General features: G+C 37.6%; 1 protein-coding gene across 2 annotated transcripts in view; it reads left to right on the forward strand.

The window, feature by feature from the left end:
- Positions 1-27,497, forward strand: part of PPARG (peroxisome proliferator-activated receptor gamma) — a 153,284-nt gene that overhangs the window by 1,142 nt on the left and 124,645 nt on the right. The window contains exons 1-2 of one of the 2 annotated variants that reach the window (XM_011952322.1): positions 411-711; positions 23,254-23,330. The gene's annotated coding sequence lies outside the window, so the exon portion shown is untranslated. Of the gene's footprint in view, positions 1-410; positions 712-23,253; positions 23,331-27,497 lie in introns of those variants that run through there. The other variant, XM_011952323.1, reaches the window with a different exon arrangement.

The raw sequence follows: 27,497 nt of genomic DNA on the forward strand, positions 1-27,497 counted from the left end.
GGGTGGGCGCGGAGCCGGAGACACGGGGACCTCCGCGTTCCCGGCGGAGGTGCGCAGGCGGCGGGGGCCGCTCCGGGGGAACTTTCGAGCAGGGTGTCTGGACCCGGGGAAGCGAAGATCCTCGTGCGTGCGTCCGTCTTGAGGCCGCGCTGCACCCCTGCTGAGGAAGAGGGGACGTCCCGTTCGCTCTCCAGAGCCCAGGGGTGACCGCCGCGTGGGGGCCGCGGGACCGTTCAGCGAGGGCAGCGCTTGGGGCTGGCCAGGCCCCATGCCCGGACGCGTTGTTCTGACCCTACGCCCGGCGGAGGGGCTGGGGACGGGGACTGGGTTCCTCCGTGCCCCGGCGGATGGAGCGCGCAGCCTGGACCCCCAGCCGCACCGCGGGGGGCTGGAAAGGCGAATTCGCTGCGTTGTGGGCTCCTGCACGTGCCAGGCGCTGACTACTCCTCTTGGGAGCCTAACTGAGGGGGGTAGAGGCAGCAGAAGTTAACAGAAATCTGAGGTCCCTCGTTGTTGGTAGAAGGTGGGTGTGTAGTCGTGGTACTTTACGCCTCAGTGTTTAGGGAGGAGCCTAAGGTAAGGAGTCAGAAACGGGGAGTAACCGAGCTGCGGCTTTTATATAAGGTCAGTGGTAGGTAAGGAAGGGGCTTTTACCTCTGCTGGTGACAAGAAGGCTGCATTTTTGCATTCTGCTTAATTCCCTTTCCTTAGGTGAGTTGGCTCACTCTCATTGCATTTTGTTGGAATGTGTTGGTGATAGGTCCGAAATTTGCAGTTATAGTATCCTTATATCATTATTATTATTATTATTATTATTTTGAAGTGTTCTTGTTTTATAAGAATCCAATTCATTTGGGTCTTAGGCTAACGGTTGTAAAAATAGTGTCATTGTTATAAAAGATATCAAGTTAAAAATAGTCGTCTGTCATCAAGAAACTAGAGTTTTTCTTCTTTTCCTTGCAAGATTAGGGACAAAATGTAAAGTTTATTTGTGTACATTATCATTTGGATATAAAACCAGACCAAATGATAAACTGAATTTTGTAATACCTATTCCTGGAAAAAATTCTGATTTTGAAGTACATTATTTTAGCCCCAACTGTTTCTGTCATTCGTGACACGAATGGTTCACTGGAGTTATTTAAAGAGAACAATCAATAAATCACTCTTTAAAAGGACCTGGGCAAATCTTCGACAGGTTTCGGATATTTTATGGCAGTCTTTCTGTCTGTAGCTAAGTGATTGATTGCTGACTGAGAACAGAACCAACTGATGGTGCTAGGTGATTTAGAAAACCTTTCTGGTATAGGGACTGGCATAGACATTCACTGTGGCTTTTCTCTTAAAGAAATACCTTCCACTCTTAGGGAAGTTTGACAGAAAACATTCATAGATGCTACCAGTTAGCATTTGGAGTAATATATCAAAACATTCTGTTCAAGTTTTAAAGTAATTTTTCTGTAGTATATTTTCAGTCAGATTCACTTTGGAATCAAATACAGTACCATAATATTCACTTTAATATACGAAACTTTAAAGGTAATGTCTCAGCCAAAAAGTGAAGTGTGTTACAAAACTATCCATTTTTGTCTTCTATGTACTTCACATAATTTTCTCCCTGATTTAAATTATATGATATTTGATAGTTAACTTGCTAATAATTATGTCTTAAATTAAAAGATCTTTGAATCAACTGGTGGCCAGCCATCTCAATCTTTTAAAACTCACTTAAAGGAAAAAAGAAACACTAATGATGGTTTTTTAAAAAAATCAAAAACTTTATTGATATTTACAAGTTTGTTTCCAGTTTTTAAACAATAACTGCTGTAAAACCATGGCATCAGTGAGGTATAAAGTTTTGTAGAATCCCAGGCTTTTTAGATGTTGTTTTCTCATTCCTTTACATTAAAAAGAATATAATTTCTTTTTAAAATTAAAACTAAAATGTCTACTGGCATTATATTTTTTATTGAACTTAGATGCTTTGAAAATATTTTTGCGATTGCTATTTTTAATTATAAAATATAATATTTTCTTTGAAGCACTAGTTTCCTAAATGTTCATTTTTTGTATGTTTCAGGACTAGTTTTTAAAAAATTCTAGATTATGCTTTAAAAAATTGCAATATTTCTAAATTCCTATGACATTTAAAATGTATACAAGAGAAAAAGTGTGACGTGAGTAATATGAATTAGAAATGGATTACTAATGGTCATAGCGAATTGTTTTTAATCAATGTTATATAAATATAAACAAATATTTATTTTCTTTCTTCTGAAATTGTCTGACAATAAGGATGTTTGCCACTAACCTTAATTATCAAGATAATTATGTGCATGAAAGCTGTGTAAAAAGCACAACCGTGGAACATATACAAGTATTAATAATACATTTCATTTAGTTTTCAGATTGTAAAATCGTTATTAATAACGAAGCTTTCATGAAATAGGAAAATATGTTAAAATGATATTTTCTGAACGTTTCACACATTCTGGCCCACACTTTCACTTCTTTCTTAGCATCTATATATTCCCAATGCATAGGACAGAGTTGGTCATTCTAATTGTGGGTGTCTTTCTGCTGGATTCATTGTCACTTGGACTTGGAAATACAATATGTCATTAGGTGTGGCAAATGTACTGGAAGAAGTTTTTGGTCTCATAGGATTCCACTAAATAAATATTAGCTGTAGAGGATTTTTAAAAACTCACTAATAGAGAAAACTTGGTGAAGTCACTAGTCTGTAAGCGTAAACATGCGCCCCCCACAACTGAATTTCTAACTTGCTTATTTTTCCTGGTAGATCTCCACTTTGCTTACTGTCTCTCTTAACATCCAAAAGCAACAAAAAGCGCGGTGATTTTAATTGCTTACAAAGATCCTTTGAAATGGATCTAATTTGACTCCACAAAAGAATAGTAAGAGTTGTGAACAACCATCTTGCAAGTGTAGATATCTCTAGTGTATCAACTTCAGTTAGTTTCATAGTGTTGTAGATCAAAAATTTAGATTTAAGATTATTTGAAATCTTCTTGGAAGTTCTTACCGTTTGTGTTTTCTCACAATACACAGGTAGATTAGGAGGAGTTATATAGTATATGTTTTAAAGCTGTTATTAATGCACTTAAAGTAGGTTCTTCGGAAGAAATCTATTCAAATACAATAGGCCATGTTTTTGGGAAAACTTTTATAGGTGTTTAGATAATATCTGTCACCAATAATAGTGTATGCTTAAATTATTTTGTAAAAACAGACTTACATATTTTAAATATTTCTCTTCAACAATAAGTACACATCAATATTTTAATACCAAGAATTTAATTCAGAGTATGACTGTTTACATTTTCAGCTGGTTCAATTATTATAGCTTAGGCAAGTCCTTTATCCTTTCTAACTCAATTTCGTCATCTTTGAAACAGGGAAAGTGTTGCAGTTATTATTGCTTGCTTTTTTGCTATGATTTTAAGGCTTTATGGGCAAATCCATGTATCTTAAATGATATGACCATGACCCTGAATTGAATTGAGCTGATATTCTGAAGAGAACCTTCATGAATATCTATGTCATAGCTAACTCTTTTTACCAATGTTAATAGTTTACTCTAGTTCAAACCTCAATAACTTTGAGATTATTAAGATTGAAGATCATGCTTCTCATGTGGTGATCAATTTATAAACCATTTCTGGGAATATTTTATTATCATTCAATTTAAAGTTGTACTTTCCATTCCCTGATGACTTTGGACAAAAATCAGCATAGTAATTATTTTTATTCCAGCTTTGCGAGTCCTGTGTAGACCCTCTTATGTTAACATTGTACATCCGATACATCTAGAAGGCACAGATTGTGTGCTTTTATTTGATAAAGTTCTAGTCTTTGCATATTTTTATGGCACACTATGTGAATGCTTAATGTGTATTCCCCAGGGACAAGTTCATTTTGTAATGAGGCCTAGGATTCATCAAATCAGAAGACAGTTTAGTGTCAAAACTTAAAAGACTAAATAGTGACTTGTGCTTGTCATTAAAAATGGGCCTCTTTCAACAAGCACTCACCAGAAAATTGTGTTTTAGTGGCTTGAAAGGTTCAGATGTCTCCTAATAACCCACCTATTTGCTAGTAGGGAGTAAGGTGGCAAAACTTATAATTAGTTGTGCACCATCCAAATAATAAATTTTAAATTCTTCATGTGAATTTTTGATATATATTGTTGTGAAGTGCCTCCTACTTAAGAAAGTAAGGGACTTAGACTGAATATGCCAAACAGGAGGCCTCTGCAAGCAGTGTCTCGGTGATGGGAAGATACTGGGGACAGCACACAGGATGATGCAGTGAAGAGGCTTGTGTGCATGGGACCAGGGACTGAGGATTGTTGGAGAGGACTTCTCCTAGCCTCTCTGGACCCCGAACTGCACAGTGAACTGTCAAGCCGCTCTGCCTGCTGCAGTGTGAAGCTACAAAGCCCAAGTAGGGACTTCACTAAAAGGATGCGGAGGCGAAGGCAAAGAAAGGCTCAAACTGGTGCGTGTAGGTGGGCCGAGTGTCCCTGTCGGGGAGTGGGGAGCCGTGTTATCTTCCACTGCCTTAATCCTACAGTGAAGGCTTTCTCAGAGTCATTGCCATACCTCCAACTGTTCCAGTGGCCAGGCTGTTCTCAACTGGAAAATGTTTTGTGGGACAGTGCCATGAATTTTTTTTTCCTACTACGATTTTTTAGATATAAAGGAATTGAATCCATTAAGAGGAGATTTTAAACCTTCCAGTCGGGATTTAAATTAGATCGTGTAAGTTCAGTTCAGTTGGATTCAATATCTGTTTAGGAAGCATTTTTATTCCACTTCATTGATTTTAGAAAATAAATTCATTGCTTGGTTTTAACTATGTCACTATTTTTTTAAAAAAAACACCGCTTTAATTTGTGGACTCATCTGAGAGGATTATAATGCGTGGATAAGACATATTGAGACAGATTATCTGACCTTCTGAGAAGAGTTCAGATTAGCGTAAACGTGGGGTGAGAAGTCCTTCACAGTTTGCCACAGATAAGGAGAAGGTAGATATGAGGGAGGTAGAGAAATAGGGAAATACCCTGAGTAGGAATGTACCAGATCTGTGTATGCTCAACTCCCACAATCAGCAGGTTGCATGATTACTGTGTATGGTCTTAAAGTATAAGGTTGATTTCTAAGAATTTACCCTGCTTTTTGGTGACATCATAGGACATCTCAGTTTGCCGCTTAGCACTATTATTCTCTCTGGCTCTATACTAAAGGAGATAATTTGGGAAAGGGAATGGAAAGAGGTTACTTTTTCATCCTATATGTTTAAGGGATAAGTCTTCGTTTATATCGAGGGCAGTGGAGAAACTTAACTGTCAAACTGTTCGAGTGCAATGATGAAGTTCCGAAAGGAACTTCCTAACCTTGACCACACCCCTCTGGCTGTCATTCACCCCTTAAAATGTCTTTGAATTTGAATGTTTTTGAATTCAAGTTTAAAATGTCTTTGAATTTGAAAGTTTTGGGTCTACTTTTAAAATGCCAAAGTTCCTAGCGGGGTTAGTTCACTAAACCACTATCAGCAAAAATGTGAAAGGCTAGTTGCTTGTTTCCTTGCTACCTGAAAACAAGGCCTTTAAGGAGTAGAAAACAGATTTGGAGTTTGAAAGAGGGGGTTAGGAGAAGGAAAAATAAAGTTAATGCATGTCCCAGTTTCCTCATAAGCCAGACGCGGTGAAACAAAATAGGAAAATAACCATTTGGAATAGCAGTGATAGGAAAAGATATATTTACCCATCATTTTTTTTCTCTGAGTCAAGACAAGTCACAGATCTTCCTTGAACCATTTTTGACCTCAAAACAGTTATTCTGAAACATCAATTAACCTAAGAAATGTTATCACAGTTCAAGTTATGAGCTAGTATTATCTTAATGTAATTAAATATCTGAATATTATCACTTCATTATATCTTGTATTTCCTCTGTGATGTTAGACAAATTGTGTGGTCTCTTCATGAGTCAACTCTTCCAGGCTTTAAAAGTAGCTTCCTAATAAATTGAAATGAGAGAAACTTTTCAATCACTTCAGAAAATAATGTGCCAAAGTGGTATAAATAATGCTTAATCCTTTGGCAGATCCACATATCATAAAATATCATACATGCGGCCAGTCGCAGTGGCTCACGCCTGTAATCCCAGCACTATGGGAGGCGGAGGCAGATGGATCACCTGAGGTCAGGAGTTTGAGACCAACCTAACCAACATGGAGAAACCCCGCCTCTACTAAAAACACAAATTAGCTGCGCACATGTCTTTAATCCCAGCTACTTAGGAGGCTGAGGCAGAATCGCTTGAACCCAGGAGGTGGAGGTTGCAGTGCACGGAGATCACGCCATTGCACTCCAGCCTGGGCAACAAGAGTGAAACTCTGTCTCAAAAAAATAATAATTATATATAGTTAATTTTATTTTTGCTGAAAATAGTATGGCAAGCCAGTGCATCTCTGTTAGAAACAGAAACTTAGTAGCCACCTCAAAAGCAAGGTCATAATTCTGTGAATCAGCTAATAGGTGGTATTTAGCAGTTAGGTATGGGCTACCCTAGTGCCTCATGACTAATCACATTACTTACTCGTCATGCATTTTTTACAAACTCTTGCTAAAGTCTGTGAATCTAAAACAGAGAATCCCAAAGTGTTCCTCACTAAATGTTATTCTTTTCCATCAGTTGATAATTACCTATGTAAACAAGCTTTTGACTGCATCTAGAAAAGCACCTATATAAATTCTTTCTTCTGTTTTATATGGTGGATAAAGTTTATAAAGGAGAACAAACATAAGAATGATATCAATATAAATGAAGTAGAAACTTCAAAAATCATTTGCATATGTCAAGTATAATCCAGAAGAGTGAAGAAAATACCCAGGCATTTGGCAATGTAGGATTACTACATGTTTTCCTAAAGAATTTGGAACTGATTAGAAGCATCCTGATTTTATTTAAAAGCAATATAATGTATTTTTACACTTTGTTTTCAAGAAGGTTCAAAAAACATTTTTTTTTTTTTTTTTTTGAGATGGAGTTTCGCTCTTCTTGCCCAGGCTGGAGTGCAGTGGCGCCATCTTGACTCACTGCAACCTCCGCCTCCCAGGTTCAAGTGATTCTCCTGCCTCAGTCTCCCGAGTAGCTGGGATTACAGGCGCCCACCACCACGCCTGGCTAATTTTTTGTATTTTTATTAGAGATGGGGTTTCACCATGTTGGCCAGGCTGGTCTCGAACTCCTGATCTTAGGGGAACCACCTGCCTCGGCCTCCCAAAGTGCTGGGATTACAGGCGTGAGCCACTGTGCCAGGCGAAGAAGGCTAAAATTAGGTGACTTTTAGGACTAGAGCAGTTCGATGTCTGCAAAAATCTGGATACCAGTTTCTTGAAGGCAGGTACTGACTGGATTCTATTCCAGTGTATAGCACAATGCTTAGTAGGCACTTAAATGTTTTAAAAAGAAGAAAGAGCTGGTCGTGGTGGCGCACACCTGTAATCCCAGCACTTTGGGAGGCTGAGGCAGGCAGATCACTTGAGGCCAGGAGTTTGAGACCAACCTGGCCAACATGGCAGAACCCCGTCTCTACTATAAATACAAAAATTAGCTGGGCATGGTGGCACACACCTGTAATCCCAGCTACTCGGGTGACTAAGACAGGAGAATCGCTTGAACCCGGTAGGTGGAGTTGCAGTGAGTTGAGAAGATTGTGCCACTGCACTCTAGCCTGGATGACAGAGCAAAACTTTGTCTCAAAAAAATAAATAAATAAAAATAAAAGAATAAAGAAGACAGTGGTTCTTCAAATGTGGTCCTGGTATCGTAAGCATCCTCTGGCAGCTTGTTAGAAATGCAGTTTCTTGGACCCCATCCCAGACCTGGGGTGGGCCTAGCAATCTGTGTTTTAGGGACTCTGCTTTATAGGCTGTTTGGGAACTCTTGGTCCAAGATGATTCTTGCACCCCACCTGATAGTGTGGGGCCCATTTGTTAGTGTGCTTTGGATGATTTCTAGTAGGCCTTACCCTTGCTTATGGTTAAGTCCTTTGCCCTATCTCTCTCCATTCATAGGATCTCTTGGAACCATCCTATAAAACTACCCCCACTGGCTTATCATTTATTACTTAGAAAAGCTCAGTGGTGTTGTCAGTAAGCTCTTGTCAAGAGGCTAGCCGGCTCACTAATTAGACCTTGCAACACTGGTTCTTTTTAGCTTAGCATGGCTGCTTAGGAATCCCGAGTCTCCGCGTCAAAGACTACAGCTTCAAAGACTGGATTTTATAAAATCACAGAGGATGATCAGCCCTAGAGAACTGGTTCATGTTAAACAGATTTACAAGATTATGGATTTGTAAACCTCAATTACAGTTTAATAATAGTAGAAAATATTCCCTTCCTAGTGATTGTTGATAATAGTTTTTTTATTTTAAAATTCTATAATTTCAAGGATTAAAGAGATTTATACTCATATATATCTGATGTCACTAAGATTTAGTTCAGGCCACTTAGAAAGCACTGGGCAATGTTTTGTAACTTTTGGGACTTTTCCCAAAGGGCTGGAGGATATAGGAAAAGCCATATACACAAAGAGTTTCATAAAAGCATCGTTATAGGAACCCATATTTGGAAGTAACTTAAATATCCAACAGTAGGGAAATAGTTAAGTAAATTATGGTATAATCAATAGGTAAAATATTATACAATTGTAATGACAATTTAGAAACTATTCACAACTCTGAAAAATATTTAAAAAGTAGAAAAAAAAAGTATGTGAACAATTAATTGAAACCTTACAAAAATGTATGTATATGAAAAAGTCTAGAAGAGAATATACAAAAGTGATAATAGTTATATTAAAGTAGTGAGATATGGAGGGCTTTCTGTTTGTTTTTATATTTTTCTATCTTTCCCAAAGTTTATTCAGTAATATAAATTACTTGTATAATTAAAAGCATACATTTATAGATTTTTTTTCTTTTTGGTGTGTCTGTGCTTCTGATCAATAAAGATCAAGGTAATACATGATTTTTTCCTATTATATCCAAAATTTATTTTATATTAAATTTTATTTCACATATTGGACTTCCCTGTACATTTTACTTGCCTAGTCTCCATTTGGCATGGGGAAATAAACCCATCTCTTTTATGGCTTCTTAATGTTCTCGGCCATACGTAAGGTTTAATTTTGTTGATTTGTTTGGGTCCATGATCTACTTGATCTTTAACATATGCTGGCAAATAGAGCTTTTAAAAAATAGTTTCCAGAGTTACTTTCTTTTAAAGCCCTTCTCTCTTGATTTTTTTTTCTAATTTTTTTCTATTATGTTCCTTTTTCTTCTAAAATTGAATGACCTCATGATAGAGTTACCCAGTTTTCCAGCTCCTGGTAGCAGCTGATGCAGATGCACACAAAGGTAAACTGTTACAAATGGTCATTATGAGCCCTTGATATAATTTGTGATAATAATTTTTAAAATAAAAAGAAATGTAAAATTGCAAGCAAGTAGAGGTTTCCCAAAATCGGTGTGAACATTGTGAAAGTTATATATATGTATCGACACACACACACACCCCCACACACACACACACAGAGTAATAGCCTTTGAATGAATTCTTTTTTCATCTTTTCTGTTGCATTGTCCTAGAAATCCCAAAGGAGAAAGTTAAGTGGTTTTGCCTTTTACAGAGGTTACAGATTACATTTTTCTTGTCACTTTCGTTGGGACTTCTTTTGTGAAACTTGTGGCATGTCCTAGAATAATCTTTATCTTAAAGTTTTAAAAGCTTTTTAGAAATTTCATATCAGTGTTATAAATATTTATTCTGTATGCCTCCCTAGTTTGGGATGATTTCATCCTTAATGATAAGCCAAGACAAACTTCAGCTAACAACATTTAGTTTATAGATCTTAGAATGTGTTTATGGGTAAAATAAACTCGATGTGATGATACCTTAGAGAACAGATCTACTGAGACTGATGCTTTTTATTTTTGTATTTGATTGATTGATTGATTGAGACAGGGTCTCACTCTGTCACCCAGGCTGGAGTGCAGTGGTGCCATCATGGATCACTGCAGGGTCAACTTCCTGGGCTGAAGTGATCCTCCCACCTCAGTCTCCCAAGTAGCTGGGACTACAGGTGTGAGCCACTACACCCAGCTAATTTTTATATTTTTTGTAGAAACAGGGGTTTGCCATATTGCCAGGCTGGTCTTGAACTCATAGGCCCAAGCAGTCCTCTGGCCTCTGCCTCCCAAAGTGCTGGGATTATAGGCATGAGCCACGCGCCCAGCCCAAAGCTTTTTTTAAATGTAGATTTATTCAACAAATGTCTATTGAGTCCCTACTTTGTGCCAAGAGCTGTTTCAGATAAGGAGGATAAAGCATAAACAGACAGACAAATTCTATTCCTCCTTGAGTTTACGATTATTGTCATCTAGATTTAACAAGAACATTTTCAGTGGGAATGACAGTGACTAAGAGGGGGTGAATGGGCCTGTGCCTTGTAACTAGATGGCATTGCTAGGCACCATGGATTTAGGTGGCTCCCTCTGAGTTTGGTATAGGGTATGGGGAAGAAAATTTGTGTCCTTGAATATTTTTTCCTAGCTCTCTTACTATCCTATTAGCTTAGATTATATTGCATATATTATATATTGTATATTATGCATAATATATTTATAGTTTATTTCTGTCTCAGTAATGGAATTATTCCAAAGGAGGTGAGAATGAATCCTTTGCTAATAAGCTATTACTTTCCTTGAAAATCCAAATGACAAGAGGATTATTCACTTTGCAGAAGGATTATTTATGTTTTCACAGTAGATTTAAGTGGTTAATATCCAAGTGAATTTAATTTATAAATAAATTAATTAATTTAAAAAAATTATTTACCCCTAACAAAATGTAAAACAAAGTTCATGGAGAATGTCCCATTAACATCAAAAAAACTTTTTTTCTTGGGAGATAAAGTTGGCTACTTTCTCTTTAAAAGGCCATTATAAACTTTTACAAGCTTAGAATATAATATTTGAGTAAAAGGAGGCTCAGATTCTATTTTAAACAACCAAATTATTTTGATCAAATTACTTATTATAACTATTTTCAATTTCGGTATTCACAAATTGTTTACTATTTCAGTTCTGTTTTCAGGTTGACAGAAAATATCGTATTGATCACTTAGAAATAAATTCTGAACCACATGCATTTTTTGTGAAAAAATGATAAGGAAAATCAATTTTGATGGACTTTATGTAAAATTAAGTAGAATTAATTCTTTCATATATACAGGGCCATGAAACGTTACAGTGTAACTCAATACAGAGGTAACCAAAACCTTCAAATTTTGCAAATTTCAACAGAGTTAATTTATTTGGTTCTACAAACATTTACCAAATGACCACTCATTAAATCTGCCCACCTATAATCATGACCTTATAAAATGGTGAGACATAGCAGTATCTGGCACTGGGTACACAAATTACCACAGCTCAATAAAAGCTGAGAAAATGACTAAGTGATTGAACACAGCACATTGCCGTGGTTGTGTCTTTAAGCCATTCATGTAATTCATGCTATGTACTCCACTTAGCCTTCTGTGTGATCTTTGATCTTAACCAAGCACAATACAGCCACAATTAATTTCTTTTTATTGTGAACATTAAATTTTTAAATGTCAGGTTGACTTTCTTTGTCGTATATCTTGTGTATGAAATATTTATCCTGGTCCCAGCTTTTTTTTTCATTCTCAAAGGAGGTGAAACCAGCTTTTGAATTCAGAAAATGCAAATATTAATATAAGCCTAAGTGAAACGTAATTAGAAATCAGATCTACTCTGAAATGGAATCTGATAAATTCCATGTTCTGTGTTACACATATTTGCTGATTATTTGCTGTCATGTCTTATAATTTTCATGGGAAAATTCCATGTATCAAGCAAAATTGTTAGTTTCTGGAGGATAGGAATGTGTATTGTAGTTCTTATTCTGTTTACCTTGCTGTGCACTGTATACCTTCCCTAATTCCCAGCCAGCAGCACAGGGAACTGGGTGCACTATATACACTTTATTAATACTTTTCAACTCGATTTTATTTTGAGGACAAGTGTGTGCTTTTTCAATATCACTTGTATGGGATTCTCCACAATCTTAGGGAATTTCCTAAACTACTCTTTAAAATATTAATTCCTATTTTATGTGTTGTTTTTATGATACATAATGATATGGAACTAATGCCAGGAGAAATTTCCATTTTGTTATTCAAAAGCAGGCAAAATGGGATATGAAAGGGAAAAATGTTAATTATAGACTTCAACATTCTATGTTGGACCTTGTAGTTGTTCTGGTCAGAAGAACAGGTTTTTTAATGGCCTAAGGGCCAGAGTATTGTTTTGCATTCTTGTTTGGAGACTTTCAGTGGCAACTGTAACAAACTCTTGCTTAATACCACAGTTGGAGAAAAGTTTACAGTAATGCCCAGTACAAAATGTTATTCAGACTTACTACTCATGCGTAAAATGAAACTGGTTTTCTTTTTAAACTTCGTTCAATGTTAGATAAAACACTATCAAGTTTTGGCCTCATTTGTGTATAATATGTCATTTAAGTCAGTTGCTCAGCTAGTTCATGTATGAATCACAAGTATTATCATCACAATTATTTAACAGTTAATCTCCTTTTACAAGGTAGATATGTGTTAATGAGCAACCTCAAAATACCAAAGAAACTGCTTTACATATACAAGCAAAGCAAATATATGGACCTTGTGACATCTCTGGACACCCACTCTTCTTGATAGGCCTTCATCTGTGGGTGTAAAATGAAGGTAAGAGTCTGCTCACTAAAGATCAATGCAAGGAACTTCCATGCTCTCCACCCTTGGGCAACCTGCCATTCTCCTTCTGCCACCATACCTGTTCAGCTACTAGGGCAAAGAAGTGCCCTGCTAGACACAAGCAGATGCTTCTCTTACTGAGAGAAGATAATATAAGGAAGGATAAAGAACTGAAACAGGTTTGAGACTTTCTCTTATTCATCATCTAGACTTCAGTTTTCTTGATTTATTATTCCTTCATGTATTGCCAGACACAAAGAGTTGCACATGTGTTCAAGTTGGTTCTGGGCACAAAGGGAGATACCAGAGCTTCTGTAGCTAGGAGCTTATCATCTACGTGAGCCAAGAAGGGGTAATGTTGAAACAGGTAACTAACAATTCACAGCAGTATGTGATTAAGGGCCAAAATAAGTAAAGGGAGAAAACAAATGCTATGGAAATTCAGAGAAGGCTAAGATCGGGGTGGAGTGGAGGGCACAGCCAAATAAAGCCTCACAGAGAAAGTGGGAATTGAACTAAACTTCAGAAACTCAGGGATTGACAGGATAGCCTCACGAAAAATACTAAAAACAGCGCAGAAAAAGAAACAAGAAGGGAATTAAAGGATGATTCCATTTGTACAAAATATCCCAAGTAGGTACATCCATAGAGATAGGAAGCAGATGAGTTGCCAGGGGCTGAAGAGAAAGGAAAGGGGGAGTGACTGCTTAATGGGTACAGGATTTCCTTTGGAGGTGATGAACATGTTTTGGAACTACACAGAGGTGATGATTGCACAGCTTTAAGAATTACTAAATACCACTGGATTGTACACTTCATAAATACATTTTAAATTGTGAATTTTACCTCAAAGTTAAGAAAAAAAAAGTTCCTGGTTTGAGGTAGCCAAAAGAGAAAATAATTTCCGGTATAAGAAAACAAAGCCTGGAATAGCGAATAAGCATAGAGTTAGGGGAAGGTTTGCAGAGATTAACCAGTTTGAAGTGCAGAGTGCATGGATGTGACTAGTGAGAAACATGGTTGGAAGTGTAGATTTTAGGCCAGATGATAAAGGGTCTGGAATGCAGGAGGAGTGTGGGTTTTATCTCATAAGGAACGGGGAGATTCCAGATCTTAAGAAGAGGGGTGAGATGATTGAATCAGGGGATTGATTTGGCAGTAGCATGCAGGGAAAGCAGTCAGGAGGCTGCTGCAAAATCTGGACATACCATGAGGAGGGCCTGTAAGAGTGAAGTGGAAGGACAGATGTAGACGATGCTCTGAAGCAGAGAGTGGTGCTCAAAGTGTGGTCTGTGGCTTGATGCTGCCCCACAAGTGTTAGTTACGGACCTGGCACACGGTAAGGATAGATTTGAAGGTAAGCCTTTAAAACTTTAATATTATTATGATAGTCAAGCACATAATTTTGCATTTCATAGCAGTATCCACAGTGGGTGTAAGAGACAAGAAAACTTCCTTCATCCCAGAGTTAGAGGACCACCGCCCTAAAGGATGAATGAGTGGGGTTGATGACTGACTCCTGTAGGGCAGTCTTTTTTTTTTGGAGATGGAGCCTCACTCTATCACCCAGGCTAGAGTGCAGTGGCACAATCTTGGCTCACTGAAACCTCTGCCTCTGGGTTCAAGCGCTTCTCCTGCCTTACCCTCCTGAGTAGCTGGGATTACAGGCATGCACCACCACACCCAGCTAGGTTTTAAAAGTATTTTTAGTAGAGATGGGGTTTCGCCATGTTGGCCAGGCTGGTTTTGAACTCCTGACCTCAAGTGATTTGCCCGCCTCAGCATCCCAAAGTGCTGGGATTACAGGTGTGAGCCACTGTGCCCGGCCAGGCAGTCATGTTTTATGGCTCCTTTATAATGTCCCACCCCTTGTGCTAGACACTGGGACCAGAGCAGTAGGCAAGATGGGCTGGCACCTTCTCTTGTGGAGCTCACTGTTACATAAATAATCCTTCTTCTTTGTCAAAGGATTGCAAGGAATTAAAGGGAGGTCTAGTTCAGCTCAGCATAAGGAAAGCATTCTAATAACTACAGCTGTCCCACAGTGGGAAAGGATGATTTGTGAGAAAGTGAGTGCTTTGTCATTGGACATATTTGTGTAGAGTCTGAATCATCTCTCAAGACGTCTTGCTTTGGTGGGAGAAATGGACTAGGTAACTTATAAGGTCTTGTGTAACCCTAAGGTGCCATGATTCCCTATTCTCTAATATGAACTTAGTAGGACATATTTTCTTCATGATTGGCAGTATTGGAACATTAGTACATATACTAAGTTTCTGTCTGTTTCTATTCGCACTTGTAATTATGTTTACCTAAATTTGCATGCAGATTCAATTTTGAATTTATCTGTACAGTTAGTTCCACAGTTCTTTTTAAAGCAAGTACTATTCTCTAATGCCTTCTCAGACATTCACTTATTTCCAACTTTAGTATTTATAGTAAGTTCCTCTTTCACGTGATGTGTGTCACAAGTCATGCAAATTTCTGCAGAAGTGAGTTACATAAATTGCAGTCAAGCTGCTGACCTGTAAATCATTCGTTCTTGCCCCCGTGCTGTCATGTTGTGGTTGAACAAGACCAGGCATGACTACCACTTGAAGATGTCTTTGGGATGTCATTTTAATTGGGTGAAATAACTTTTATTGTTCAACTTATGTGACTAGTTACTGCAAACGTCAAACTGTTATGTTTAACAGCTAGAATGATCACAGGTTAATCGTACTTTAGAGGATGTGGAGGACGTAGACTCCTATAGGAGTGATAGTCTTACTATATTTTAAGGGGAATTCTAGAATGTTCTTCACTCAAATAGAAGACGTTATTTTCATGAGGATGATTTTAATGCTTATGGTATCAGGTGAAGAAAACAGCTGCAGAAGAAAAAAATTTGTTTCACTTCAAGTCTAGTAGAATATTTTGTTAAAATAGCCAATTTTCATTGTGTATTATTAAAATGGCTTGTACTTTTCATTAAGATATATGTAAAAATTTCACATGTGCCTGGTATTATACAGTAGTTACCCAATAAATGTTTATTGAATATTGTTGAATGAATGTGAGGTGAGGGTGGACAAAATATTTCAAATGGAAAAATAGTATGAGCAAAGGAAAACGTGAATGCAGAGAGAGGCAAAGATGGTTTCTTTAAAGTCGTATTTATATGTAATAACAATGGGAAAACTTTTTGGCTGAGTAATTTTGGTGACTCCTTAATTTCTTAATATTTAACAACCAATGACGACTCTCTCTGATATTGATATCCAAAGTAAATAGCTGAGCTTGAACATGGAAAAGTTACTGCCTCTGACTAATTGGAATGTCTGAGCCTTTCCTCTCTTCTATCTTCTTTCCTTCCTCTCTTCCACTCTTTCCTCCTGTTTTCCCCTCAGTTGTGGCGCTAGCTCTTGTTCTTGTTCCCTCTATCCTTCTCCCCTTTTTCTTTCCTGGTGTTCCCTATGTTTGCTTTTTTCCTTCTTTTTCTGTCTCTGTTTCTCTCCCTCTGAATTTCTACTTCCTTTCCTCTCTTTCCCAGTTCCTACTGTCTCTGCCTTTGGTTGTCTCTGACTGTAATATGGAAGTGAAGTGTATTTTTATCTACTAAACACATGATCAAATAGGGATTTTTTTTCTGAATTTAACATTAACAAAATGTTATGTTGCTCTTTATGAGATGAAATAAAGTTGGATGTCACTTATAAATGGATTTTGATTTTTTTTTTAAGTATTGAATCACTAATCTTCAAATTGGTAGAAGGAGGTCGGTAGACTTTGAGTCATAAATTTTTGTAAGCATAATGGTTGTTGAATAACTCCTAGTTATCTTTAACAACCTTGGTTTCTGCCCTCTTTTTTCCAAATGCAGACATAGCAGGTGTCTTCAGCATCTAATTTTTTATTACACTTTCATATGTGCAGTCATAAAAGAGCTGGAATATTTGTTTTGTTAATTCTGTATCTTTATTGTCTAGAATACTGCTAACAAATAGCAGATGCTCAACAAATAATTGTTGCTTAATATTTCAAATCTATAGTGTCATTCTACCTCCTAATCCCAAATTCCCATCATAACTTTTTGGACTAATACAATCAATTTATAAATGTAACCATACAATTTTGTGCTTAGAGAACATTTTCTCTCCATTCTCTCTGCCTTTAGACCATTTTGCAGTTAATCCTGAACCAAAATGTCATTTAACCATCCTTCTAAATGATTACTCCATAATTAAGCACCAAAGAAGTCATCTAGCTCTTGATGGTAATAGTTAATATTTGTTGAATGTGTATTCTATATCAGACTCTGTTTTAAGCACATTGTATACATTATCTCATTTTATTCTTTCAATAGCCATGCACATCAGCAGTCCCCAGCCTTTTTTTTTTTTTTTTTGAGACGGAGTCTCGCTCTGTCGCCCAGGCTGGAGTGCAGTGGCGCGATCTCGGCTCACTGCAAGCTCCGCCTCCCGGGTTTACGCCATTCTCCTGCCTCAGCCTCCCGAGTAGCTGGGACTACAGGCGCCCGCCATCTCGCCCGGCTAGTTTTTTGTATTTTTTTTAGTAGAGATGGGGTTTCACCGTGTAGACCAGGATGGTCTCGACCTCCTGACCTCGTGATCCACCCGTCTCGGCCTCCCAAAGTGCTGGGATTACAGGCTTGAGCCACCGCGCCTGGCCAGTCCCCAGCCTTTTTGGCACCAGGGACTGGTTTCATGGAAGACAGTTTTTCAGCAGATTGGTGGCAGAGGGAAATGGTTTCGGGATGAAACTGTTCCACCTTAGATCATCAGGCATTAGTTAGATTCTCCTAAGAAGCATGCAACATAGATCCCTCACATGCACAGTTCACAATAGGGTTTGCACCTTTGAGAATCTAATGCTGCTGCTGATCTGACAGGAGGCAGAGCTCAGGCAGTAATGTTGGCTCACCCACCGCTCATCTCCTGCCGTGTGGCCCGGTTCCTAACAGGCCATGGACTGCTACTGGTTCACAGCCCCGGGGTGGGGGACCCCCGATATACAGTATTAAAGTCAGATGAAGAAACAGGAACAGAGAGGTAAAATAACCTCCCAGGTGATAAAAAAAAAAACTAGGATTTGAACCCAGACAGTCTGAATCCAGCCACCCTGTCCTGCACAGGAGCCTACTTTGCAAGTATTTTGCTTTCCAGGGAGTGAGATGTCCACATCCCATCACCACCACCACCACTATTCCACATTTAACAATTAGACCTATACAAGTGTAACCATATTCACATGTGACAGTGGATTAAATTTAAACTCTTAGTTGTGTTAATTCACTGCAAATGAGCTTATGTGTCTTGTAAGTAGTAAGCAACTTGAAAGTACCTGTTGTTGCTTATGACAAGGTAAATTAGATCACCAAATCTTTATATTTGCTGACTTCATCATCACTTAAAATCAACCACTGTTAGGAAAATTTTCTTTTTGTCTCTCTTTCTTAAATTCCTCTTAATCTAAAGGCATTTTATTTTGTGTCAGGATATAGAGGTCAATTGAATATAGCAGATTTTATCAGTGTTGTAAAAATCTGGAGAGGAATGTAAACGGTTCATCTTGTGTCTGGCCTCTAATTGAATCAGTCAGCTATGGTGGGGTTAGGGGACAGATCCATGTGTTTACTTGCATGGGACAAAAATTAGTCATTTGTGAGTGTTCACATACTTCCACCTGCCCCAACCCACCACAGAGAATTGTAATTTGACAGTACGGTAATCCCTTCCCATACTCTTAAAAAAGTTGATCTTACAAGGTCAGTCCTATATTTTTGTGAAGAAGAATTAGAGAATGAGTAGAAAGGAACTGGTCATGAAAGCAGAAGATTTGGGTTGATATACATAACAAAGTGCTGGGAATCAGAGGAAGAGGGAGAGATTGTGAAATTCCTGGGCTGGGAATAAAGACTGTGTAGGTAGGACGGCCTTTGGTGAAGGAGACACTTTGGAGAGCATGGTGTGTGAGAACATTTAAAGGAAAATTAGAGGGAATTAAGGGGAAATTAAAGGGAAGGAGTATATGAGAAGAGTTGCTTTGTGGTTATAAACTGAATTTTCTTTAATGTATTTTGAAAGACCCTGGTAAAGAAGGGAATTTCTTTTAATTTTTCAGAGAATGAGGAGTTGTCCAATTAGGTGTTGAATTGTTCTTCCTTGGAACTCTCAAGAGAGGAGTTGTGTTTAGAGAGAGATTTGGGAGCTGTAAGCAAGTAGATGTGTTTATGAGTCAGAGTGCTGAGGGCAAGAATATAAAGAAGAGACGAAGGCCAAGAAGAAACTTGGAGAGCACAAAATAGAAAAGCTCAGAAAGAAGGAGTACCAGGAAAAGAGACTGAGATAGTCATCATATGGTAGGATAATAGGAGGCCACGCACGGTGACTCACACCTGTAATCCCAGCACTTGGGAGGCCAAGGTGGGTTAGAGATCAGCATGGACAACATAAGGAGATCTTGCCTCTACAAAAAATGAAAAATTAGCTGGGTGTGGTGGTGCACACATGTAGTCCCAGCTACTTGGAAGACTGAGGTGAGAGCATCACTTGAGCCTGGGTGGTTGAGGCTACAGTAAACCATGATCACACCACTGTACTCCAGCCTGGGTGACAGAGCAAGACCCTGTCTCAAAAAAAAAAGGAGAAACTGATCTCAAGGAGTCAAGAGAAGAGACAGATTCAATAGTAGAAGATGGGCAAAATATCAAATGCTGCAGAGGCAGAGACTATGATGTGCTGCAGCCGTGTTGTTAAATTTTCAGAATTTTATTGAGCCAATTGTTATGCATGCTATTATTAACACTTAAATTGAATACAGTTAAACAAATTATATTAAAAATAAAAGTAATAAATATACAAAGCACACCACTTCCTAATTATTTTACATTGCTGAGATGATTCATGTTCATGGTATCTGAGTAGTGGAAGTACACTTTAATATTTGTGTTGCTTTTAAATCAGTCATGGTGGGATTATTTACACCACAAAAATTGGCAAACACTACCAATCAGGGCATTTTTCTCTGCAAGGAGAGCCAGTTAAATATTTACCAGCATGCCACTGGAAAAATAGAATTGAAGTCAAGAAAAGTCTAATGGATTTAGCAGGAAGGAGATGGCATGTACTTAAGTTTCAGTAGAAAGGTAGGTAACAAAAACCACAGTAAAGTGAGTTGAGGAGTGAAATAATAAAAAATTAAAAACATGTGTTCAAATAAGTTTGAGAACCATTGAATTAAACTGAGAAGCAGATTGTTACTGTTGATGGTGGTTTTGTTTTTTAAATTACAAGGTTTACAGAGTACATACTATGCTAATGTACTTTATTAATCTCAAAAAATGAAGACCATATGCAAATTTATTTTATGGTAGAACCTTTTCTGTTGGAAAATCTTAGGGAACAAGTTATCTATAGAATACATTTTGGGAAATGCTGCTCCAGTATTTCACAATTAAGATGATACTGATTATAAAGTTTGAGATTAATATTCTTGTTCTTAAAGTTTCATACTTTTTAAAAGAAATTTTGTCAAGAATGGATGTTGAATTTTACTGAGTACTGTTTCTGTCATTTTTGTAGTAATCATACGGTTTTTTGACCTAGTGCTGTGACACATTTTAGTAGATTTTCAAATATTAAATCTTCTTTGCCTTTCTGAGATAAATATAACTTGATTAAGGTGGTTCATTATTTTAATAGAGGATTTAATTTATTAATTAGCATTTTATTTATTATTTAAAATCAATATTGATAAGTGGGACTGATGTTTTTCTCTGTTGTCAGGTTTTAATATCAGTGTTATGATACTCCAGAAAAGTTAATTATGTCACTATATTTTTTCCTACTTAGAAACAGCTTATATAGGAAAATTATCTTTTCATTGAAAGCTTTAAAAAATCACCTATAAAACTAATAGCTTTTGGGGGAAGTAATTCTTTGGTAAGTTTTCAGTTATTTCCACTGTTAAATATTTTTCTATAACTTAAGTCAACTTCCCCATTTATTTCATTTCTGACAAGTTAGTCTGAGTAAACTACCCTTGACCTGCCTTATTATTTACTTAGGTTCTGGTAAAAATCGCATCCCAGATGTAAAACCATTGTGTGAGTAGAGATGAGCAGCCCCTATCTAACGTGGGCTGTGTTGAAGTGTGAGGCAATTGTCTGCTGTCTTCACAGCCCAGTTCTCTGGCTTCTAGAGATGATGGGTAGGGCGTTTATATAATCAAATGAATATAAACCAGTCTTGAGTTAATTGACCAGATGGCAGAGGCGAAAGAACTGCAGTCCTTGGTGTCTACTCCCCCGCAGAATCGCTCTTGTCTCTGCCCTACTGTGTTTCATGTCTGGAGACGATTCCTTCTAAGATATAGCGCAATTCTGAATGGGTTCAGAAGGAGGAGGACTAGTAGCAGGAGGGGGTCTGGGGAAAGGTTACCTAAATCTGTCTAACTCTGACAGTAGTGAGAACCAGCCAAGTTTTCTGTTTGAGTCAACACTTGGAGCTACACACTAGGAATAGATACCAGTTTCTAGAAATCTTTACTTTTTGCCCATCTACTTCCGAAGCAATACATATGTATTTCAAAGGAAAATTGGCCCAAGTATCAAGGAAAGCTGGTACAACTTAATCTTAACCTGGAATCAACATTCTTTAATTTTTACATACAGATTTTGTTCAGTTTTTTAGATTAAAATTCTTTCCTTTTGTTTTCACATATTTGAGCCCTTTTTAATAGTTGCCTTAAATGTAAAAAAAGAATGCAAAAGACCAAAAAAACCCCAAATGGTAATCTGTCATAGATAAAGTTGTTTCTCATCTCTCATGTGTTCTATGTGTTGTGTGTAATGAGCGGTTTCGCTGTGGGTGCACCTTTCGTTTCTGGCTAACAAATTAGAGTGTGTTTATGTAAATTGCCATGATACCGGTCAGCAGTCACAGCCAGAAAACATAAAACATGCGGGCATAACACACTGACACATAAGCTCTTTCTAAAGAAGAACATGTCCCATTCTGGAATGAAAATTGTTGCTTTATTTTTGATATTGAATCTGTATTAAAAAGTTTTCTTTTTTATTTTTGAGACAGCGTCTCACTCTGCTGCCCAGTCTGGAGTCCAGTGGTGTGATCATAGCTCACTGCAGCCTTGAACTCCAGGACTCAAGAGTTCCTCCTGCCTCAGCCTCTTGAGTAGCTGGGACTACAGGCACACGCCACCTTGCCCACCTAATTTTTCTATTTTTTGTAGAGACGGGATTTCGCTGTAGTGCTCAGGCTGGTCTCGAACTCCTGGGCTCAGGCAATCTGCCTGCCTCAACCTTCTAAAGTGAAAAGATTTTCTTTCATTTTTCAAATAGAAGTACTAAACAATGCCAGAGAAATAAACAAACAGGCAAAATACGTTGGCTATAATTTATATTATTTCCTGCTAGAGTAAACAAAATGGGAAGCATTTTATCTTCGTAGTCTACTACATTTATGCCAAGTGTTAAGTAATAAAATAGCTTTCATCAATTATAAATTAAAATTATATAAATTTAAAGTTTAAGATTATTAAAATAGAAATTAAAAGGTACAGATTTAAAAGAGAAAACACTGTAGAGTTTCATGTAGGTTAGACTGTGTAGAATGTCAGGTCTCGATGTTGGCACTATTCAAGCCCTGATGATAAGGCTTTTGGCATTAGATGCTGTTTTGTCTTGATGGAAAATACAGCTATTCTAGGATCCTTGAGCCTTTCATAAGAGATAAGGTTGTGAATCCTAAGACCCTAGGACCATTTGCTTAGATGATCTGCTCTCTGGTTCATCCTCTGAAAAGTCTGCTTCGCAAGGAGTGTGCTGCATTTGCCTTGCCTAAGTGGTTGTGGTACAAGACTGTATTGTCACCTTAGGCTTACTAACCATGTGTCATCTAGAATGAAGTTATATTTTATTAAGGATTGTTTTTGCAATGTATAACTTATCAAACATTAACTTTCAAGGTTATTAATCCTTTTAAGGTCTAGTTTTTCTTAAGTCTGCGCAGTAGTAGAGGTATCATCGTTCATGTGACATCAAAGATGGAAAGGGGCTTCATTCATGTTAGTGATGGAAATAGGAAAGTAGGTGAAATGAATCTAATACATGTTTCTTTTATGAAATAATTTTAAAAAGATTATCCCGCCCTGCATGATTTATGATGAAACATTTTGTGATCTGTTACTTCTAGAGAATATGAAGCATTGTAGGCTCAGGGAAAGCAAACATTCAGATTGAAATCTAGTAGAGAAGGTAAATTTATTTGGGCATGTGCGTTTTGGCAGCCTAGGCTGTGTACATGTGTACACATTTTGAATATGTGTGTATTGAAAATCTTGTTTCTTTTTAATTGTTCAGATTTGAAAGAAGCCAACACTAAACCACAAATTTACAGCAAGAAGGTCATTTTCTCAAACAAGAGTCAGCCTTTAACAGTAAGTAAAATCAGAATTTATACTGCATTTGTATTGAAAAGTATCCCTTTTAAAGAGTATGCAAATTATACATAGTATTTTACTGTAAAATTTCCTAGAGAGTTATTTTTGACTGTTATAATACTTTCTGCTATATAATTTTCCAGTCAGTTGGACTATGCAGTGTAACATATTTGTCTAACACGAAACAAAGGTAGGATAGGAAAATGACCTAGAAGTTGAGAAATAACTCAAATCCTTAAAAATGAATCTCTAATTAAAGTCTTTTACGTTCATCTTATTTTTCTACTTAAGTAATAATCACGTGATTTTAGATTCTTATGATACTTTTAATTAAATTGAGATAAAAATTAAGATTTCTTGCCTGGTTCCCTATTGGCCATGCAGTCATAATCTGTGGTCACAAAGGAGAAAGTAGCTTCGTATTAGCCAGATGTGCTCCATTCTAGGAGGAAGAATTGCTAAGTTATAGCTGGTACCTGACGTTAAAACTACTTCCTTCCTGGAACTCACTAGATTGGGATAGGATTTCAGAGGCTCCAGGGGCTCCCAAAGTTTTGGGATATCCACCATGGATAATTTATCTTTCTGAGGCCTAACTATAGGGTTCTAAGGCAATTCTTAGTCCCCAACTTTTTTGGGAAGGAAAAGGAGACGTACCACTTTAAGGTTTTATGTAGTTTTAGGACTATTGATTTTGGTAAATCATGAGCTATCACAGAATAGCTCATTTTCCTGAAATCTGCAAATAAATGAAATCCACAATGAGCAATATTGAATAAAGAGTCATCAGATGGATACAGAAATTAATATAGAGATGTGTATATATGTGGGTTACTATACATACATATGTTTGCTAACTCTGTCTGCTAAGAGGACCTAGAGCAGGGACTCCCCAGTAGCAAACTAGATCGTGGTTTCCAAATACAGGCTGAGCATCCCAATCTGAAAATCTGAAATTCAAAATGCTTCCAGATTCCCAACTTTTTGGGCATATAGGTGATGCTCAAAGAAAACAATCCTTGGAGTATTTTGGATTTTGGAGTTTTGGATTTGGGATGCTCAACAAGTAAGTGTTAAGCAAATATTCCAAAATCCAAAAAATTTCAAAATCCGAGATATTTCTGGTCCCAAACATTTTGGTTAAGAGATACTCAATCTATACCATTTTCCTTAAAGGAAACCAGAGCTCTTTGGAGAAGTGGTTAATTCTAAGTCTGGGGCAGGGAAAATACAAACTGAGCCTGGAGGATGTTGTGGGGCCAGAAAGTAAGGATGTGCTCAGAAAAGTCAACCTGAAAGAGCTCCCAGTGGCCAAAGCTGGAACAATTTCATCAATAAAATAACTATGTATAATATCGAATTATAATCTTATTTATAGATAAAATATACACACGAGTCCAGATTGATTTAAATAAATAACCGAATAAGTAAATAAATGGGGGGAGAAGAACTCTTCCTTGTAGAAAACTTTAATTAATGTAAAAGGAATGGGAGAAATAGAAAATTGTTGTCACAAAGTCACAGCAATAATTGCTGCATGCAACTTCCACCGATAAATACTAAAATTAGTAAGTGGGCCAGCCATGGTAGCTCACGCCTGTAATCCCAGCACTTTGGGATGCTGAGGTGAGCGGATCACTTGAGGTCAGGACTTTGAGACCAGACTGGTCAACATGGTGAAACTCCAGCTCTACTAAGAATACAAAAATTAGCTGGGTGTGATGGCAGGTGCCCATAATCCCAGCTACTTGGGAAGCTGAGGCATGAGAATCACTTGAACTCAAGAGGTGGAGGTTGCAGTGAGCCAAGATCGTACCACTGCATTCCAGCCTGGGCGACAGAGCAAGACTCCCTCTCAAAAAATAAATAAATAAAATAAAATAAAATAATTGAGTGAAAGTTTAAGGTGAAACAGATATTTGCATAACCTCAAAGTATCTGCCCCCACTTATTAATTACAAAAGGAAAAATAGTAACTTTACAGTGGACAATCCTGATAGACACCACCTTAACCACATGATCAAGGTCAGTAGCAAGGATAATAAGACATAGTGAGCACATGTGCCCCAATAGAGTGTCCTGAAAGGAACACATCATGCCTTTCGTCCTCTTCCCAGACATCCTTAATCTCATTTGACTGTGAGAAAGCTTTAACCTAAATACAGACACATTCTTCAAAATATCTGACCCTCTCCATTCAACAATATCAGAGGCATAAAAGACACAGCTTTACTAAGGAACCACCACAGATTTGGAGGAGAATATTGCATAACAACTAAATGCAATGTGGGATCCTGGATTGGATCCTAGAGCTGAAACAGGACATTAGTAGGAAAACTAGTGAAATCCAAATAGTTATAGGATTGTGCCATTCTCAATTTATTAGGTCTTTTTTTTTTGCTTTTATTATTATTTTTGATTAACACATAATTGTACATATTTATGTGGTACAGTGTGATATTTCAATACATGCGTACAATGTGTAATGATCAAGTCAGGGTAAGTAGCATATCCATCACCTCAAACGCTTATAATTTTTTTGTGTTGGGAACATTCAAAATCTGCTCTTCTAGCTACTGGAAAATTTATAATAGGTTGTTATTAATTATATTCATCCCACGGTTCTATAGAACATTAGAACTGTTCCTTGTATCTAACTGTAATTTTGTATCTGGTAACCAATCTCTGGCTATCCCCAGCCCTTCCCAGCCTCTAGTAGCAACTATTCTACTGTCTGCTTCTATGAGATGAACTTTTTAAACTTCCACATATGAGTGAGAGCATGTGGTATCTGTCTGGCTTACTTCATTTAACCTAATAACCACCAGGCTCATCCATGTTGTCATAAATGACAGGATTTCATTCTGTTTTATGGCTGAATGGTATTCCATTGCGTATGTGAACCACATTTTCTTTATCCATTCATCTGTTGCTGGAACTCAGGTGGATGCTGTATCTTGGCTTCAGTGTATCAACATTGATAATTGTACTGGGACTGCACTGTGGTAGCTGGAGGGGGAAGCTGGCTAAAGGGTACATAGGAACTCCCTCTACTATCTTTGCAACCTTTCTGTAAGCCTCAGATTATTTCAAGTTAAGAAGTTTTTTACAGGTCACAGTGGAGTCACTAAATAATCATTCTCATTAGATTTTGGCTAATTTGTAGAGTTAATATTCTGCATTTGCAAATCTTAGAACAGTGTAAGGCAAAGGCATTCTTTTCATCATGACTATTTCTTGAGCTGTTTTCTAATCCTTCTCATACACACTCCCATCTCTACCTCTACAAGTCTGGTCTCTGTTTAGTGCACTGAATACTTTAGCCAGTTGCTTCCAGTTGCAGCTCTCTAGAAACCTGTGAGTGGGAATAACTCCACAAAGCTCTGCCTCCTCTGGAACCACATCTTAGCAGTAAAGTTGGTGACAGTGAGGGTCTGATTTGAAAGTTCACACCAGAACTGTCAAAGTATTTTGTGAAATACTTTGAAAAAAATCTCTTGATCCACCCAATCATCATTACCCAAGACAGTATTTGAACAAGAATTTAGAACTCGTTGTCTTATATTTATTTGAATGCAGAGAGGAGAGAAGAAGACCATATTGTTTCTAGGCAAAATGGGAATTCAGTGAAAACAAGTGGTCCTAAGGGAACTTTCATTCTTAAAGGATATCAATGACAGCGTTCAATTGTCTAGAAAATAAGTTTAATTTTAGAAAAGCATAAAGCCTTTTAAAATCAAAAGAGCAGGGCCGGGCGCGGTGGCTCACGCCTATAATCCCAGCACTTTGGGAGGCCAAGGCGGGCGGATTACCTGAGGTTGGGAGTTTGAGACCAGGCTGACCAACATGGAGAAACCCCGTCCCTACTAAAAATACAAAATTAGCCGGGCGTGGTGGCACATGCCTGTAATCCCAGCTGAATAGGGAGGCTGAGGCAGGAGAATCGCTTGAACCTGGGAGGCGGGGGTTGCAGTGAGCCGAGATCGTGCCATTGCACTCCAGCGTGGGCAATAAGAGTGAAACTCCATCTCAGAAAAGAAAAAAAAAATCAAAAGAGCAGACTCTTAAAAGACAAACTTAGGAGCAGGTATGTACTTTGACATCTGAAAATGAACGGTCTAAATTCAAGCATTTTGGCATGAAAAATGAAATGTGAAGTATTTG

This window comes from Colobus angolensis, unplaced genomic scaffold, assembly GCF_000951035.1.
Source record: "Colobus angolensis palliatus isolate OR3802 unplaced genomic scaffold, Cang.pa_1.0 Scaffold34, whole genome shotgun sequence".
Classification (NCBI taxonomy): domain Eukaryota; kingdom Metazoa; phylum Chordata; class Mammalia; order Primates; family Cercopithecidae; genus Colobus; species Colobus angolensis.